Raw genomic sequence first — 15,897 nt, forward strand, 5'->3', positions numbered from 1 at the left:
TTGCGCAATGGTCGAAAGTGGGAAAAATGTGCATCGATCGATGGACGGTTGTCCGCGAGGGTGAAAGTAAGAGGCGACAGGGTCGACTGGAGGTGGGGATGCTGGGTAGAAATCTTGGTTTGAGGTGGTTCGATAGCGTTCGAAGATGATCGCGGCCGTAGTTCGCCGGCGAGAGGAAGCTCGGAGCGGATGGAGACGCGACCGGGAGCAGCCGTAAACCTCTCGGCTCCATCCGCTCGTTTACGAGTCGGAGGATCACGGTAGGAGAGCGAGAGAAGAGAAGAGAAGAGAAGAGAAGAGTAGCGAGAAGATCGAAGAAGAAGAGGAAGAGAAACGATAGGGGACACGCGGCGGTACGATAAATGCGCGTACGGCAAGGAGCAACAATGGCAATTATGCGCCGAATGGGACGCGACAAGATGCTTTCACTGCGGACGAGCATCGTGAATAAGAGATAGCATCTGCTCGGGCCGCTCAGCTCGCTCTCGACGATCGTCTATTGAATGCGATAGGCTTCCGTGGGCCGCTATGGAGCTCTGCATGGCTCCGCAGGGCTCCGCGGAGTTGTTCCGAGCTCTATGGAGCTCCACGGAGCCTATCGACTTTCGACTCTTTCGCGTCCACGCGCGGGGCTTCGAGATCGATTTAAGCCGAGTGTTTGTCCGAGTGATACCGAAAGCCAATTGATCGGGTATTAGCTTCGCCGCGTCTCCCCCTCTCACTCCCCCCCCCCCTCGCGGTGAAAGTTCATTAACTCTTACCCGAGCGATACACGCGGCCGCGTATTCATAGCACCACTCGGCAGGGTTAAACGATTTCGAATTATCGAGCGAATTGACGCAACGATGATCGACCTCGCAGCTTCTTCTTCTCCCCTTCGCTTTCTTTAACGAAACGGGTCGAGGGAATCAGAAGCGATAAATAAAAGATACGCGGCGAACTTATTCTGGTAAGTAATGTTCTTTGATTGAAGACGAGGCGTTTGTTACGAGACGATACTGCGTATCTTTTATTCAACGGTTCCGATTCCACGCCATCGACGATGCTAATTCCTCGCAAATCAACTTCGCAGTTTTATACAAGAAGATGAACTTCGTTGATACCGCTGCACCAGCTTCATTCTTGCGGCAAGGTTTCTCGACTGTGGTACTTGTTACAGGTTCATCGAGGATAGGAGTTTATGAAAGCCAAGAGGTTCGAGAGGAACACGCTGAAATACTTGGAGAAGTTTCGCACCTCTGTTAATACTTCCCACGCAAAGAAATACTCGTATTCAATGAATATTCAAATTCAGCGAGTGATACTTCAGGAATACATTGAACAGAAGTTTAAGCAAAATCAAACTGTTTTATCTGTGAATTGCAATTGAAAATAATATATGCTTAAATCTCTTTAGCACGTTTTCCTTCTATACTGCATTTTTTATACTGCTTCATTCTTTTGGTGGAAATATATTCTGCAGTGTTAAATTTGTTATAAAATAGATGTTTTGTCCACGGAATTCTTTTCATTTCCCACAGAGCAGAGTAGAGCAATAACCAACTAATATTTAAAAATGAGTAATAGTCTTCTTGAATGTTGGTCATACCAAAATAGTAATTAGTCAAAACTTTTTGATTAGTTAGTGATAACTAATTAATAATATTAATGTATATTAATCGCACAATAGTGACTGATGACTAAAGATTGATGACTGGTTCATCAACTACTAATTCACTAATAAGCAATAGCTAACGATTACTTAGGGCTGCGACTAACTATTTGCCATTTACTTATCACTAACTAATCAAAAAGTTTTGACCAATGACTATTTTGCTATGACTAACATTCAAGAAGACTATTAGTAATTTTTAAATATTAGCAGCTCGTCGGGCCTCGAAAAAGAAGCTGTACTAAAAAATTAATCGAATCATATTTATGTCAGCGAGCACCACCAGTGGTAAAATACAATACAATATAGAGCGGTGCAATAACAATAACCTTTTCAAGAATAAATTGTTAATTTTTTATCAAATAAAAATGTAATTCTTCTTCGTTCTACGTAAAATTTATAATAGGACCATTTGCCCTGCGTTCGACGTGTATACTCGTCATTGCTTGATTTTTCAATTCCGCACTCTGTGGAGGATTTTTAAAGCTAAATTCCGTAATTTAGAGGTTAAAGTGCAGAACTACGAGCGTGTAGACAACCATCTTAGCAGTCTGGTTGATCCAGCTATCAAAACGAAGAGCGGTAAGGGCGCTGACATGTCAGACCCGTTCGTCTGTAAGAGGACGCTGCAGGTGGATATAGAGGGTGGTTCTCCCGCGCGCGCGCCATCGAGCGCATTATGGGACCTCATTTCCGGCGTGGCTCCCGATCAATTAACTCTCTCGAGAAACTCTGGCCCTCGCACAAACGAGAGCCAGGTGACAAGACTCGGTGCCAACGGTGGATGAAAAGTTGAGAGAAACGCGGCGACACAACTTCCCGGCGTAGAGAACGAAGGCACGCGAAGAGAGAGGGTGGAAAATTCTGGGTGGAACGACGTCGGTGGCGTCGCCGGCAGTGGCGGCGCCTATATTGATTTTGGGCCGGGCACGGGGTGCGAGGGGTGCTAGGGGTTAGGGGTGAGAGGGGTTCACGGTGAGGAGAGCACCCAGTCGACGGCAGCTACGACATTGCGACGCGACGCACACTGGTTTATGCGATTCCAGCTAAATTGTTTTTACTTCCTCGTATTTACGGTTACGCTTCGCTCGTTTTTATCCGCCAGCCAGCAAGAAAGAAGTTGGCACTACTTGTCGTCAGCTTATTGATAGTAATCATTTTTTTTGTTATACAACACACTCACGATTGGTTGTCAGTTTATGAATGAACTCCATTCATTCCCTGTTTCTACATTTTAACCCTTCGGGGATGGCATCTGTATCCAAAACTAATTACTCGACTGAGTATCTTTTTGAAAAATAAAAATTGTCTGCTTAAGATATAGGAGATTTACTTAAAAATCTTATCTTTCATAATTCGTTCTTTAACACGTTCCGTGCCGAGCTGTTTTTGCTCAACCGTTAAACAACTTATCTGTTTTGTTCTATTCTGCATTTTTTATAGTGCCCCGCTCTTTTGGTGGAAATGTATTCTACAGTGTTAAACTTGTTATAAAATACATACAGTAATTTCTCGTTCGTTGCGAATAATGTACTACGCGCTCGTTGCGACGTGCCTACTCCACTCCACTGCCTGTCAACGCCGAGTCGGCCGAGTCGCTCCGCACGGCGGCAACGACTGTCCGCTGTCTCTTTCTTTCCTATACGCTCTTCTTCGTTGCGTTCGAAACTTTCATCGTCGATTAAACCACTAAATATTGGCCAAATTATATCGTGTTTGGTATCATTTTAATCATAAAAATGCCAAAAATGAGTTAGTGAAAGTCCCATAAAAGCCTAATGGAAAATTAACAATTCCATCACTGCCATTACATACATTGTAAGAACTCACGGGCCTTTAAATTGTGCCGGCGACGGCGACACGCTTCGGTCACCCGATCCGTATTTCATTCTGTCCTTCTCTATGTTCGGCTCCCTATTGAAGTCTCGCTCGGCGCGGTCGACGTGTATCTGGACGCAGTCATAAATCACAAAAGGCTTCCCTATTTGCTCGTTGCGAACTCAAACCCCCGGCAGTTTCGCAACGAACGAGAAATTACTGTATATGTTTTCAGCACATTAAATTAAATGTCAGAATGGACGAATTAGATGTCGGAATGGATGATCAGAAAATGTCCACGGAATTCAAGCAGTAAAAGAACCCCGCACTAATCATATGGAAAATCTGTCCCGGTAAAATCAGTTTGATTCATATGTTGTAGCTTATGATCTACTGAACAAAAGATGTGATGGGCACAAAGCTCAATAATGGACAGTTATCGAGTTATAATCAGTCAAACATGACAAATTCGAGCTGCCGAATACTGAAATCAGAGACCACCACAACAGAATCCAAATGAGTAATACATAATAAGATCATTTTTTTATTAATCCACACACACACGCACACAAACATACACACACACACAGCAGAGAGGGTTTGGATTTGTAACAGATTTTGTAAAACCTTACTATTTTTGTTTCAAACATTTTTCCAAAAAATAAATACTTCCCGAGATACGAGTATTCGGCAGCTCGAATTTGTCATGTTTGACTGGATTATAACTCGATAACTGTCCATTATGGAGCTTTGTGCCCATTACATCTTTTGCTCAGTAGATCATAAGCTACAACATATGAAAAATCCAACTGATTTTACTGGGATAGATTTTCCATATGATTACTGCGGGGTTCTTCCAAATATTTTTTCCAAGATTACGAAGTGGCCCACCCTCGGACCAGCCTTGAACTATCCGACACCCCAAGCTTCCCAGGGTTCATTCGAGTCGGTAATTGAACAGTCTGGCTCGATAGCAACCCCGCTCGATTCCACGAGTCGAGTCGAGTCGAGGCAGGTACCGTCGAAACAGAAGTAACTACGCCTGCATCGTTCGAGCCGGCGCGTTATCAATGGGCATAATTGTCGGAGATAACGCGGGCCGCTCGAGGCATCCTTGAGGCGCGGCACGATAAATCATCCCGGCGTACACGCGGCGGCGTGTCGTTCGTTCGTACAAATACCAGCGGCGTGTCGTCGCTTTATCTCGGCGTGCATCTGGATTATGACATACAGCGTGCGCCTCCTTGCCGCGTATCGGAGCCGCGAGACGGTGCGCGCATTCGCTTAAAATGCGGTTCTACCTCGACAAAAATCGAAAATGAAGTATCTGTAAACGTGTTTATCTTCCGCCTAAGATACGCGGCGTAATTCATTGCCGGATTCTTATCGATCGATTCGATCGATAGCCCGCTCGAAGAGGGAAGAACACAATGAAGAATATCGGAAAAATGCTCTGAGGGACGATCTCCTAAAAATTGGGTGGAATATCGTAGAATATTTACGGATATTTACTATGCAAATTCTATTTTACATAAAAATCCGTAGTCTAGTGATCATCCTATCGCAATACATCATCTTGCTATTGGTCATCAAAGCATTCAAGAATTTTAGAAGATGACTGCTCGAAGATGGAACAACACAATGAAGAATATCGGAAAAATGCTCTGAGGGACGATCTCTTAAAAATTGGATGGAATATTTACGAATATTTACGAATATTTACGATGCAAATTTTATTTTGCATAAAAAGTCGTAGTCTAGTAATCATCCTATCGCAATACATCATCTTCCTATTGGTCAACCAAAGAATTTTAGAAGATGACTACTCGGAGATGGAAGAACACAATGAAGAATATCGGGAAAATGCTCCGAGGAACGGTCTCCTAAAAATTGGATGGAATGTCGTAGAATATTTATGGATATTTACTATGTAAATTTTATTTTGCATAAAAAGACGTAGTCTAGTGATGATCCTATCGCAACACATAATCTTGCTATTGGTCAACCAAAGCATTCAAGAGTTTTGAAAGATGACCGCTCGAAGATTGAACAATGAAGAATATCGAAAAAATGCTCTGAGAGACGGTCTCCTAAAAATTGGATGGAATATCGTAAAATATTTACGAATATTTACAATACAATTTTATTCTGCATAAAAAGTCGCAGTCCAGTGATCATTCTAACGCAATACATAATCTTGCTAATGGTCAACCAAAGCTTTCAAGAATTTTTAGAAAGAAATTGAAAGCAAGTACGCAGGTGCCCGGTGCTATTGACATAAGGGTTAATGCCAAGTATCGTCGTAAAAGGGTAGCCGTGCAAACAGCACATTCACAGAGCAATCTAAAAACAAATTGCATTATAAAACGTCGTATTAGACTTGCGAAATACGTACACATCGTATCCAGTTCAGAAACACACATCAGTCTGTTTGCGAATGAAAGAAAGGCACACTTATGGTCGCTCGCTAAAAATAATCGAGTTCGCGACACTTCCGGCGTCGATTATCGAGCGTTTCCGCGTTGGCCGCGTTGTCTGTTTCTGGGAAAATCCATAGAACGAATGGAGAACCGTCGACACGGAACGCTCGAGGTGCCGAGAGCGTCGCGACGCTCGAAACGTCGGATCCGGCCACATCTATGCAGCGTTTTTCAACAGGCTAGCTTGCTCTCGATGCTTGCAGTCTGCTCTGAAAAGGGGCGCAAAACTAAAAAGAGTTGTTTGACGGCCGGCACGCTGTTCCGTAGACTGAACCCTGCGCCCTATAAGCCCCTCGCCGAAGGGTCGGTCGCCGCTCGCGCGTTCGTATACATCTTTTACGCGTTGTCCTGCGAAATTGCTCGTAAACAATAACGCGACACGCGACAAAGGGCCCCGAGTGAATGGCGTCGGGGCCGAGCCTCGACGAACCCCCGGTTCTTGTCTTTAAAATTAATCGACTCCGCTCCATACTGCACGGCTTCCGACTCGGAGCCTAAGTTTCCTTTCGGCGAACCATGCTACTGCGTTGCTCCGATCAAAAATCATTCGGAAAACGTCCCTGAAAATCCCTTTGCACTCGACTATTTGAGGGGACATACAAAGATTATTTTTCTCGTTTCATGACATCAGTGTATAATTGTATAATTATTTCCATAAATAATAAATGAATAAGTAGAGTAGAATATAATGTACTCTGAAAGATGGCACACTCTCCCCTTATTTGGAATTTGATTAACATCCTCTTTCATCGACAAATCTCTGCCGTATTTTATCGGCCTGCTGCCAGTGTTGGGGATAAAAATGTTTGAACACTTATCTTTGTCAGCCACGCACCGCTTGGATCAACCGGACGAAGCGAGCGGTGTAATAAAAATTGCTAATAAACACGGGAGCGCGTTGGGCCGTAGGAAATCGTGGTTGCCCGAACACCTTCGGGGCAATTTGCGGAATTGCCTCGGGGCGAGAGGGCTTACGAAAACGCTCTCGCGACACGGCGCTGGGGAAACGATCGCACGGTTGATACCCGCCAACGAGTCGCGACGAGACCAGACGTTTATCTAAATTGCGTCCCATTGTTCCATTTGGCGCGGAGCACGCGACAATCGCGGGGATAGCGAGAGAGAGAGAGAGAGAGAGAGAGAGAGAGAGAGAGAGAGAACGGCAGCGTCCTTGGACAGGAAAAAGTCAAATTCACGAGTTCGAGACGTAACAGCGTTGTTTTGCGCTTTTTAGCACGCGCCAATTAGCCTGGCCTTACGGTTACGCGCGCGTATGAATTTTCGATCGCGCGGACTCATGCTCCCGGCAATTTCGCTGCGACGTTGTGCCAATTGTTATTGTCCCGGTTGCATCGTTGCATCGTTACATTGCAGTTTAAAAATCTACGAACTATCGAATCTATGAATTCTTGTTAATAAATGTTGAAGAACCAGTGAATATAAATTCCACAGGATTTACCCTTGCGTACGAATATTTGTGCGGACATCGCTTTTTATTTGTAACGCAAGGTCGAACCACTTTCGTTACGTGCTTTCAGTGCACACGATTTTTTGTACGTAGCTGCAGGCACATAATTTGAGGTATTCAAATTGCAGTTTTTTTATTCAGAAAAAAATGAGAAATGGTGTCTGAATGCTTGTGGCACAATCGAGAAGTGTTGATATAAGTGAAAAAGGTAGAATAAAAATGTTTCGTACGGCGCGTTACGTTGAACAGGCATCGAATAGCGTGTCTGACCGTGGCTGTCCGTATCCCTTTCGCGTAAAAGGCTCGCGTACGCGCGGACGAGTCCGGGAGTGTTTGAAATCGATTTTCTCGCGATAACGAGGCCTCGATTAAACAAATTTTATTCTCCATCCTCATTTTACCTTTCCAGGAAACCTATCATAGAACGATAATCACCCCTCCAATCTTTTATAGACTCGACACGAACGTGGCAATCGTGTTGACCGCTAATCGGGTCAAGCTTTCGTTTTCAACCCGGAATTTCCACTTTCCTTTCTTATGAAGCTAAATATATGTATTGCATGATTAACTAAAGTCATTGTAAATATTGTACATGCATACTACAACAATGTATTTATTTATGTAGTTGTTCTAGTATAGTTGTTTCGATCTGCCATTCATAAATACAAAGCATTCCTTATTTATTATGTATAAAACGTCCAGACCAATTTACAACCTTCGCGTTATTTCCATCGCGATACCCAGAAAGAGACGAGGCGGCAGTACTTCGCTACATACATACTCCGGACGCGGAAAGCGAAGTGTGTCGTGCTGTGCGAAATAATTTCCGCCTCGTCATCGCGTGCTTCGCGCGATCGAAAAATTCGCAGGGTCACGCTCGACCCTGACACGCGAGCGAGCCCGAAACGCTTTCGATTTTCGGCGGATCGATCGACCGCGTTCCCCTCGTGGCGTTGACTTCCTAGGGAAAAGAAAGCAAACGCATCTATCGTTGCATCTGCAGTGATACTGGGACATCTTTAAAATGACGATAACATTTTAATAATAGATCGTATATGAAGGATATAGAAGTGAAGGAGAAATTTTGAAAAAAATTATTTAGGCCTCTTTGAAATTTAAAAAATATGTTTGTAGATCCGGATGAATTATATACATTTCGAAAATCTCATCGAAATCGTATCTGTCGTTTCATCTGCAGCGATATTGGGACACTTAAAAAATGACGATAACATTTTAATAACAGACCATAGTATACAGTCAAACCTGTTTTTGTGCGGCAGATATGGACCGCACAAAAAAAAATATTCTCAAACTTCATAACAGTCAAATAGTCTTTCACAACGTATTAAAGAAAACTTTTTTATGCGATGGAGAGGGACCGCATAAACAGAGTCTCACTTAGAAAATATGTCAAAGCTTTACGAAATAGCGAGAAAGTGCTGTCCAAACAAAATAAATTATTAAATTACTTATGGAAACATTTTGAAGAATTTTAGTTTCTCATTTTAAACAAGGAGAAATTTTCAAAATGTACATAATTCAATACATATACAAGGTTTCCTGCTGAAATCAGATCAGCAGGATATCTCGGAACACGTTGTCGTTATCAAAAAAGTGTTCCTACAAAAGTTGTTTGGTATGACGAGCTACATTACGTAGTATTAATTGTTCTCTTGTGGGTGGAGTGGTGGAGGACATTTCGAGGTGCTCTTTTTTATACCATAGATCGATATAGTATCAAATTCTGAGTATAAAAGTGTGGACCTTCATATGTCCTAAACCTAATATTATAGTTAACGAGATATTATCCAAAGAAGAAAGAGAATTGTTTCGATAATATCTCGTTAACGATTAGGTTTAGGACAGAAGGTCAACACTTTTATACTCAGAATTTGATACTATATCGATCTATGGTATAAAAAATATGACATTCCATTTTAAAAAATCAAGGTGACCTTGGAATGTCCACCACCACTCCACCCACAAGAAAACAATTAATACCACGTAACGTAGTCCGTCATACGAAACAGCTTTTGTGGAAACACTTTTCTGATAATGCCAACATCTTCCGAGATATCCTACTGATCTGATCGGACATTTATATACCGCATAAAAAAATCACGCAAAACAGATAGCACAAAAAAAATCGCAAAGAAAAAGACCGCACAAAAACAGGTTTGAGTGTATGACTTGAAGTTTTTCTTTTGAGAAGTTGCGATTAGTTTGCTACATGAAGTGAAGAAGGAATTTTGCTATTAAAAATTTTTTAAATACGTTCTGTAGATCTGAATGAATGATACATACATATATATTTCGAAAATCTCATCGGAATCAATGGGTGCGGGAAACCTGCGATCTTCACGTTGCCCGGTTTTGCTGAAATTTTCAGGATGCATACGATTCATAGCTAGACTGTATCTAGCCGCCTGCCATAAGTTTCACACGTATTCAGTTGCTACAGATTATCGCCGGCGGCTCGGACGTCGGCACTTTGCACTATGATTTTCCTTCGTATCCATAACGATTAGAAGTTGGTTGTAGGTGTTTCTGTACAGGTAGGCGTTTCGTCATCTCGCGGGGCTGCCGGCTAGTTCGCCGGCCGTTTACTCATGGTTCTCTCGGGCTCTCGCGACCTCCGTCGTGGAAACATAAACAGTCCCCCGTGTGGCTCTCTCGGCGAGACCTTTCTTATCTGCCCCGACCGCGAAGGCGAAAACACGCGCAACGTTCGTTCTCGCACCTGTATATTTCATCGAGATACTAACGAGATCGCGCCGCTGCGCGGAAACCCTCTCGATGCCCGTACACGTCCCTTTGCCCCGTTGAAATACGACCGCTCGTGCCGGAATTCAACTCCGCGGATCTCGCTGAAATTCTAAATAGACACGACACGACACGACCGCTCGCGCGCGCGCTCATGACTCGAATTTACCGGAGTCGACGAACCGACGATGCACCGCATGCTGCTGCACCGAGCCGCATGCTACGATGCACACTGTCACGGATAACCACTCGAGAAGGAGAGAGAGACGCTCTTGTCTACTCGTCACCGCGATTCAACCCTCCACAATGTTGCATCTTTCATTTTTACTGCCCGCGATCTGCCTCCGACCACAAAAAGGTAAACACCCGGTACATTTGTGTTTTCAAGATTGTTCAGCTCTTGCTTCAAACGATATACTTCATAATTCACTTCATAACAGTTTGGGCGATTTCGACGAGCACAATTTTATTGGCCCATAGTGACTGGACTGAAAACAGCTTGCACCTAACCTAGACCTAATCGAGATCACAAGAGAGTAAACACCCGGGTACAATTCATGTTTCGAAGATTGTTCAGTTCTTGCGCCAAACAATCAGCACTTCATAACAATTTGGGCGATTTCGACGAGCACAATTTTATTGTGCCCACAGTGACTGGACTGAAAACAGCTTGCACCTAACCTAGACCTGATCGAGATCACAAGAGAGTAAACACCCGGGTACAATTCATGTTTTGAAGATTCTTTAGCTCTTGCACTTAGCACTTGCAATTTATAACAATTTGAGCGACTTCCTAGACCTAACCCTGACCACTACAAAGTTAATACCTCGGTACAATTCATGTTTCGAAGATTGTTTAACTCTTGCACTTAGTACTTGCAATTTATAACAATTTGGGCGAATTCGACGAGTACAATCTCATTGGCCCATACTGACTAGACTGAGAACAGCTCGCACCTACCTAACTCATTCTTTTCTTGTCACTAGACTGCGGATTTTTACTTAAAATAAACACTTTCCGTCTGAATTCCAAGAAGCTGGGGTGAAATAAAATGTTGTCTTGATATCAAAGACAAAAGCTACATACTATGAAAATGAACGAAGAAGATTTCTAAACGAATTTCGATCACTCACAGACATTGTAGGGGACTGATTTCAACGAGGTGGTGGATGTTCTAGATTCTAGAGGAGTGATATGAATGAGACGACCTGTAGATACGAGACAGCCGATGCCACAACTGCAGAAAGCGACAGTTGACCGTGTGCACCCCATCCCCAAGAGAGCATAGGTCCTCGCCAGCGAAATTCCTCTCGAACGAGCGCGATTCCATTCTTCCTGATTACGCTTTCCTCTCGGGCGTGCTTCCCTTTCCTTTTCAATTTCCGAGCGAGCCGCTCTCAGCAATAAACGCGACAAAACGGAACGCGCCAGGAATTTCGGTCGAAGAGAAACGAAAATACGTTGTCATTCCAGGCGAAAGGGCTAAAGGGAGACCACCGAAAGGGTCGCGACGGCGTTTGTCGCTCGATCGGTCTAACAATTTCTCCTCGAGAAAAAGAGAGAGAGATCATAGGTCCCCGTCGAACCACAGAAAGACGAGTCTTTCGAGACTCGAAGCGATCAGCCTTCGCCGCGTGTTACGTAAGCAAAAGGTAAACACTTACGTGCGCGAAAACCTGTTGTGTCCGACACGTCCGGGGAAAACGCGCGCGCGCATGCCGATCGCTCGCGAAAAAATGTAAACGCATGCTTCGACGGCAGAAACGGAACACGAAGGACTCCAGAATTTTCCTGGAGAACGTAATCTCGACGCCCAAGGTGATCGAATCGACGACACGCTGCCCGCTGTGCGATAGTTGAAATTTTTATATTAACCGTACCCAATTATTGTATTCGATTCTAGTATTTTTACTAAAAGTAGCAAATATTCCAGAACATGGTCATTAATTAGGTTCGAGGTCCGAATTGGATGTAGTGTGCAAAGAAAATTTGAAACGAATAGAAAAGAGCAATCGCAGGAAAAAGTTACGAGTAGACTGCGGATTTTTATGCAAAATAAAAAAGGTTTGAATTGATTGCAAAATACAGGAGCCGGATAAAAATTTCTTTCTTCTATAATTATCTTGTTAAGGAGAAACTAATTCACTGGTGGCCTTAAATCTTTTTAATATGTCCACTGTTTTCAATTGTACGTACCTCTTTTTGTCATAAATGCATAAAATCCGCAGTCTACGAGTCTCTTCGAGAGTGTTGTGTTATTTCCGATGTGTAAAGCATTGCTAAAAATTGTACAATTCGCATAAACAGTGCGGTAGATATGGCAACAGGGAAGAATTCGCTGCACCGCGCGAATTGCAAAACCATTACACGACGTCGTAGCTAGGTGACCGCATATTTTCGTCACCGGGACCGCAAGAACCATTTGTTTACCAACAAAGTACCCTTGGCCGAAAAAGAGGACATTCGTAGACGAAATCGCTCGAGCAACTCGGCTTCGATTGCGTCTTTGGAATTTACTCGTCTTCGCGTAATTTGTACGTTTTAATTTTCGTTTGAGAATTGAAATTAATGCGATGCGATATAGTTAATGGTAACGTACGCGATGAAAACGGTGAACCACTTGACGGATTAAACTGATCCCCTCGGATCTTTTATTCTTCAATTACCGGGGGGTAACAAAGGTGGTCTCGTAGGAAATCATTAAAGAAATTCATTTATTCGCGCGCGTGCTACCATAAAAGGGTTAGATTTAAGAGCGACGCTGCTAAAACGCGCTGAATCTCGCCTCGTGCACACCGTCATTATTCTCATTATCTTATGCGATGCTTTATAAGCATAAATACTGTCCTTTTTATTCTCCTTTAGTAGTTTTAATGGCGGCTGCTCGATGAACTCGAATTATTATTATGAACGCCACTCCGAATCTCGGCAACCGTATTTTTACCTTCATTTTGCAGTTTTAACGACCGTTCGATACAGAATTTTATTTTACAATATCCGCATTGACTCTGGCTCGGTATTTTTAGTATCAACCGCGAATATTGTTCTCTTCGTTCTCGTTTAACATTATTACTAAAACCGCTGCGAATCACCACGAACATATATGAAAAATTTGTCCGAGTACTTCGGCACATCGTTTCCCATCGCAAATAAATAAAACCGAGGAAAAACGAGCGAAACGTGAAATCAAATACGCGTTTCCCGTTAAACAGGTTGAACAATACGTTCTCCAGTTTCGCGAGCATTAATTCGCGGCATTTTTCCGCCGGGAATAATTGCGCTTGAGATATTGAAATAATGAAACGATCAATCAACGAATCCCACGCGAATATTTCATCGGCTCGGCTGATAACGTTTTTAAATAACAATTCAATGAATCGAAACGCCCACGCAACATTTTCAATACCGCGACCGGAGAGGCGGTGGGAACGGACCCGTGTACCTCGGCTAATTGCCGTTTTTTCCTTAAACAATTCGTCCGGTGAGTAATTCGAAACGCGCGCGGTCCCGAATTTGAATATTTAAATGGGAATTCGAGTTTAAATATAATTCGCCGCGACAGAACCGGTTGTTCCGGCGGTCCTGCGATCTCCTAATTTAAATTCGAGCGAAATTGATTTTGAAACGCGCGGGGCGGATCGACGGCCCCCATTTAAAAGGACCGTTCGATAATCGAAAGTGAGTCGTAACGCGTATCGATCCCCGCGGTCGGACCGTGCCCGCCGGCTTTTAATTATGGACACGTCGGCTGTCGTTCTCGTCTCGATTTCACGTTCTTCGTCGATCCGGAGAAAAAAGCCTCCTGAATATTATTATCATCGCGGAAAAAAACCGCGTCGAGAAACCAGAGACGGGTTCTCGAACTCGACCTCGAACGACGCGCTAATCGCGAACATTTAGCGCGCTCGAAATCGATCGACCAGCCACTCGCGAATTTCGCAAGAGTAATATTTATTTAAGAACCGACCGGCGCGGAAAACGTGGCCCGCGGATATCGGTCTGTCGTTTACGAGCGATCGATAACGTTCGAACGGCTCCGTGTAATCTTAACCTGTTAACCTGTTCGAGCCCGTTTCCCAAAGACCAGTTAAGCTCTGTCCACCGTAATCGCGCGGGCGTGTCATAACTAGACTGCGGATCTACATGCGAAAGAAAAATTGTCCGCGTGAAATCTAGTCGTAACGAGACTGTACAGAAATTCATTTTCTTTCTTAACCCTTTGCACTCGGAGCTGTTTTAACCCGAAAATCAAACATTTCTTCCGACCTAAAATATTTTCATTCTCCATGATCATTCTCCATGAACCCTTTGCACTCAAAGCTGTTTAAACTCGAATATTAAACTTTTCCTCCGACCTAGAATACTTCCATTGCCTATTAAATTGGTCTAATACTTCATGCAATACCTAAATATTTAGAAGTCGATTCGATACCGACATATTTAATAATGTAAACAATATTTTGGATAACGGTGCTGCAATTTTTAGTGGTGACTCGAGTGCTAAAGGTTAAATTTTGTGGATATGAAATTGATATAATACCTCGAGCAATACTTAAATGTTTAGTAATTGATTAGATACGAATCCAGTAATGCGTAAACGATATCTTAAACAATGGTACAGCAACATTTAGTGACGCCACAGTGTCACCACTCGAGTGCTAAGGATTAATACAATAGGTTTCTTGTTTGACATTCTTCTTCAAATTTTTGTCATCAAATCTGTTAGTTAAAAATATTTGCACAGGTTGCTGCACAAGTCTAAAATCTAAGTTAATCTGTAAAGTTCGTGGACGAGTTAACTCGTCATCCCCGGTTAACAGGTTAGAGTCAGTTGTATGCGCGACTGTATCCTGTGTCGAGTTCTTATTTTCCTGTTTGCGCGTCTAAACGTTCCTGCGCCTAACTGTACTATAATGTCTCGGGTGGCGTCAATTGCACCGTGTTTACGTTCATTGATAGATAAATCGGTTGAAACGATTATTATTCTGTTGTGTAATTGTTCGTGCTTATATAGAAGATCGAGAATAACCGGCGAACCTTTCGACGACACGCAGCTTCCGGTATACTAGGAAAAAGAACTCACCACCCGGCGAGGAAGATGACGTTCGGAGGTAAATTCGTCCCTTGGCCGTGAGTAAACTTTCTGTTTCGCTTGTCGTCCACCTCTCGCCTACGAGAGTGCTCTCTCTCCCTCTCTCTCTGTTTTGCACCACGATCGAGAGACAAAGTTCGATGACACTGCGCGGTGTTTATCAACGTCGGATATAATACCACTGACACTCCCGTCAATTAAATCACTATACGACACGAGCTACCACGATCGACACCGTCTCCCGGTTTTACGCGGCGCGCGTTTTGACGTGCAGCAATTTACCACGAACGAGAGAACCACGGCAGACACGTCTTACCGGCCTGAACTCGCGCTCGCGACTACCCGGAGTCGCGATCCGAGCGACCGAAGCGCCGCCGACGGTAGCCGAACCAAACCGAGCGCGCACGAATTTTCGATTCGCACCGAGCGGGGCGTGATTCGGACCCAAACCAGACGATTAGGTAGTTCTGATAATTCTGGGGTTGCGAGGGAGAACGACGCATGTGTCATAATTTTACCCGCGAATTGAACTTTTGTGTTCAGGATTTATGTACGTGTTTACCAGAACACAAGTCGTGGAAACAAATTTGAAAGGTTCTAAGAAATAATGCAATGTTACCGATG

General features: G+C 43.6%; 1 protein-coding gene across 7 annotated transcripts in view; it reads right to left on the reverse strand.

The window, feature by feature from the left end:
• Positions 1-15,630, reverse strand: part of Prosap (SH3 and multiple ankyrin repeat domains prosap) — a 268,014-nt gene extending 252,384 nt beyond the window's left edge. For all 7 annotated transcript variants that reach the window (XM_076420220.1, XM_076420217.1, XM_076420215.1 and 4 more), the window contains exon 1: positions 15,265-15,630. The gene's annotated coding sequence lies outside the window, so the exon portion shown is untranslated. The remainder of the gene's footprint in view (positions 1-15,264) is intronic.
• Positions 15,631-15,897: the final 267 nt, after the last annotated feature.

This window comes from Lasioglossum baleicum, chromosome 3 (assembly GCF_051020765.1).
Source record: "Lasioglossum baleicum chromosome 3, iyLasBale1, whole genome shotgun sequence".
NCBI lineage: Eukaryota > Metazoa > Arthropoda > Insecta > Hymenoptera > Halictidae > Lasioglossum > Lasioglossum baleicum.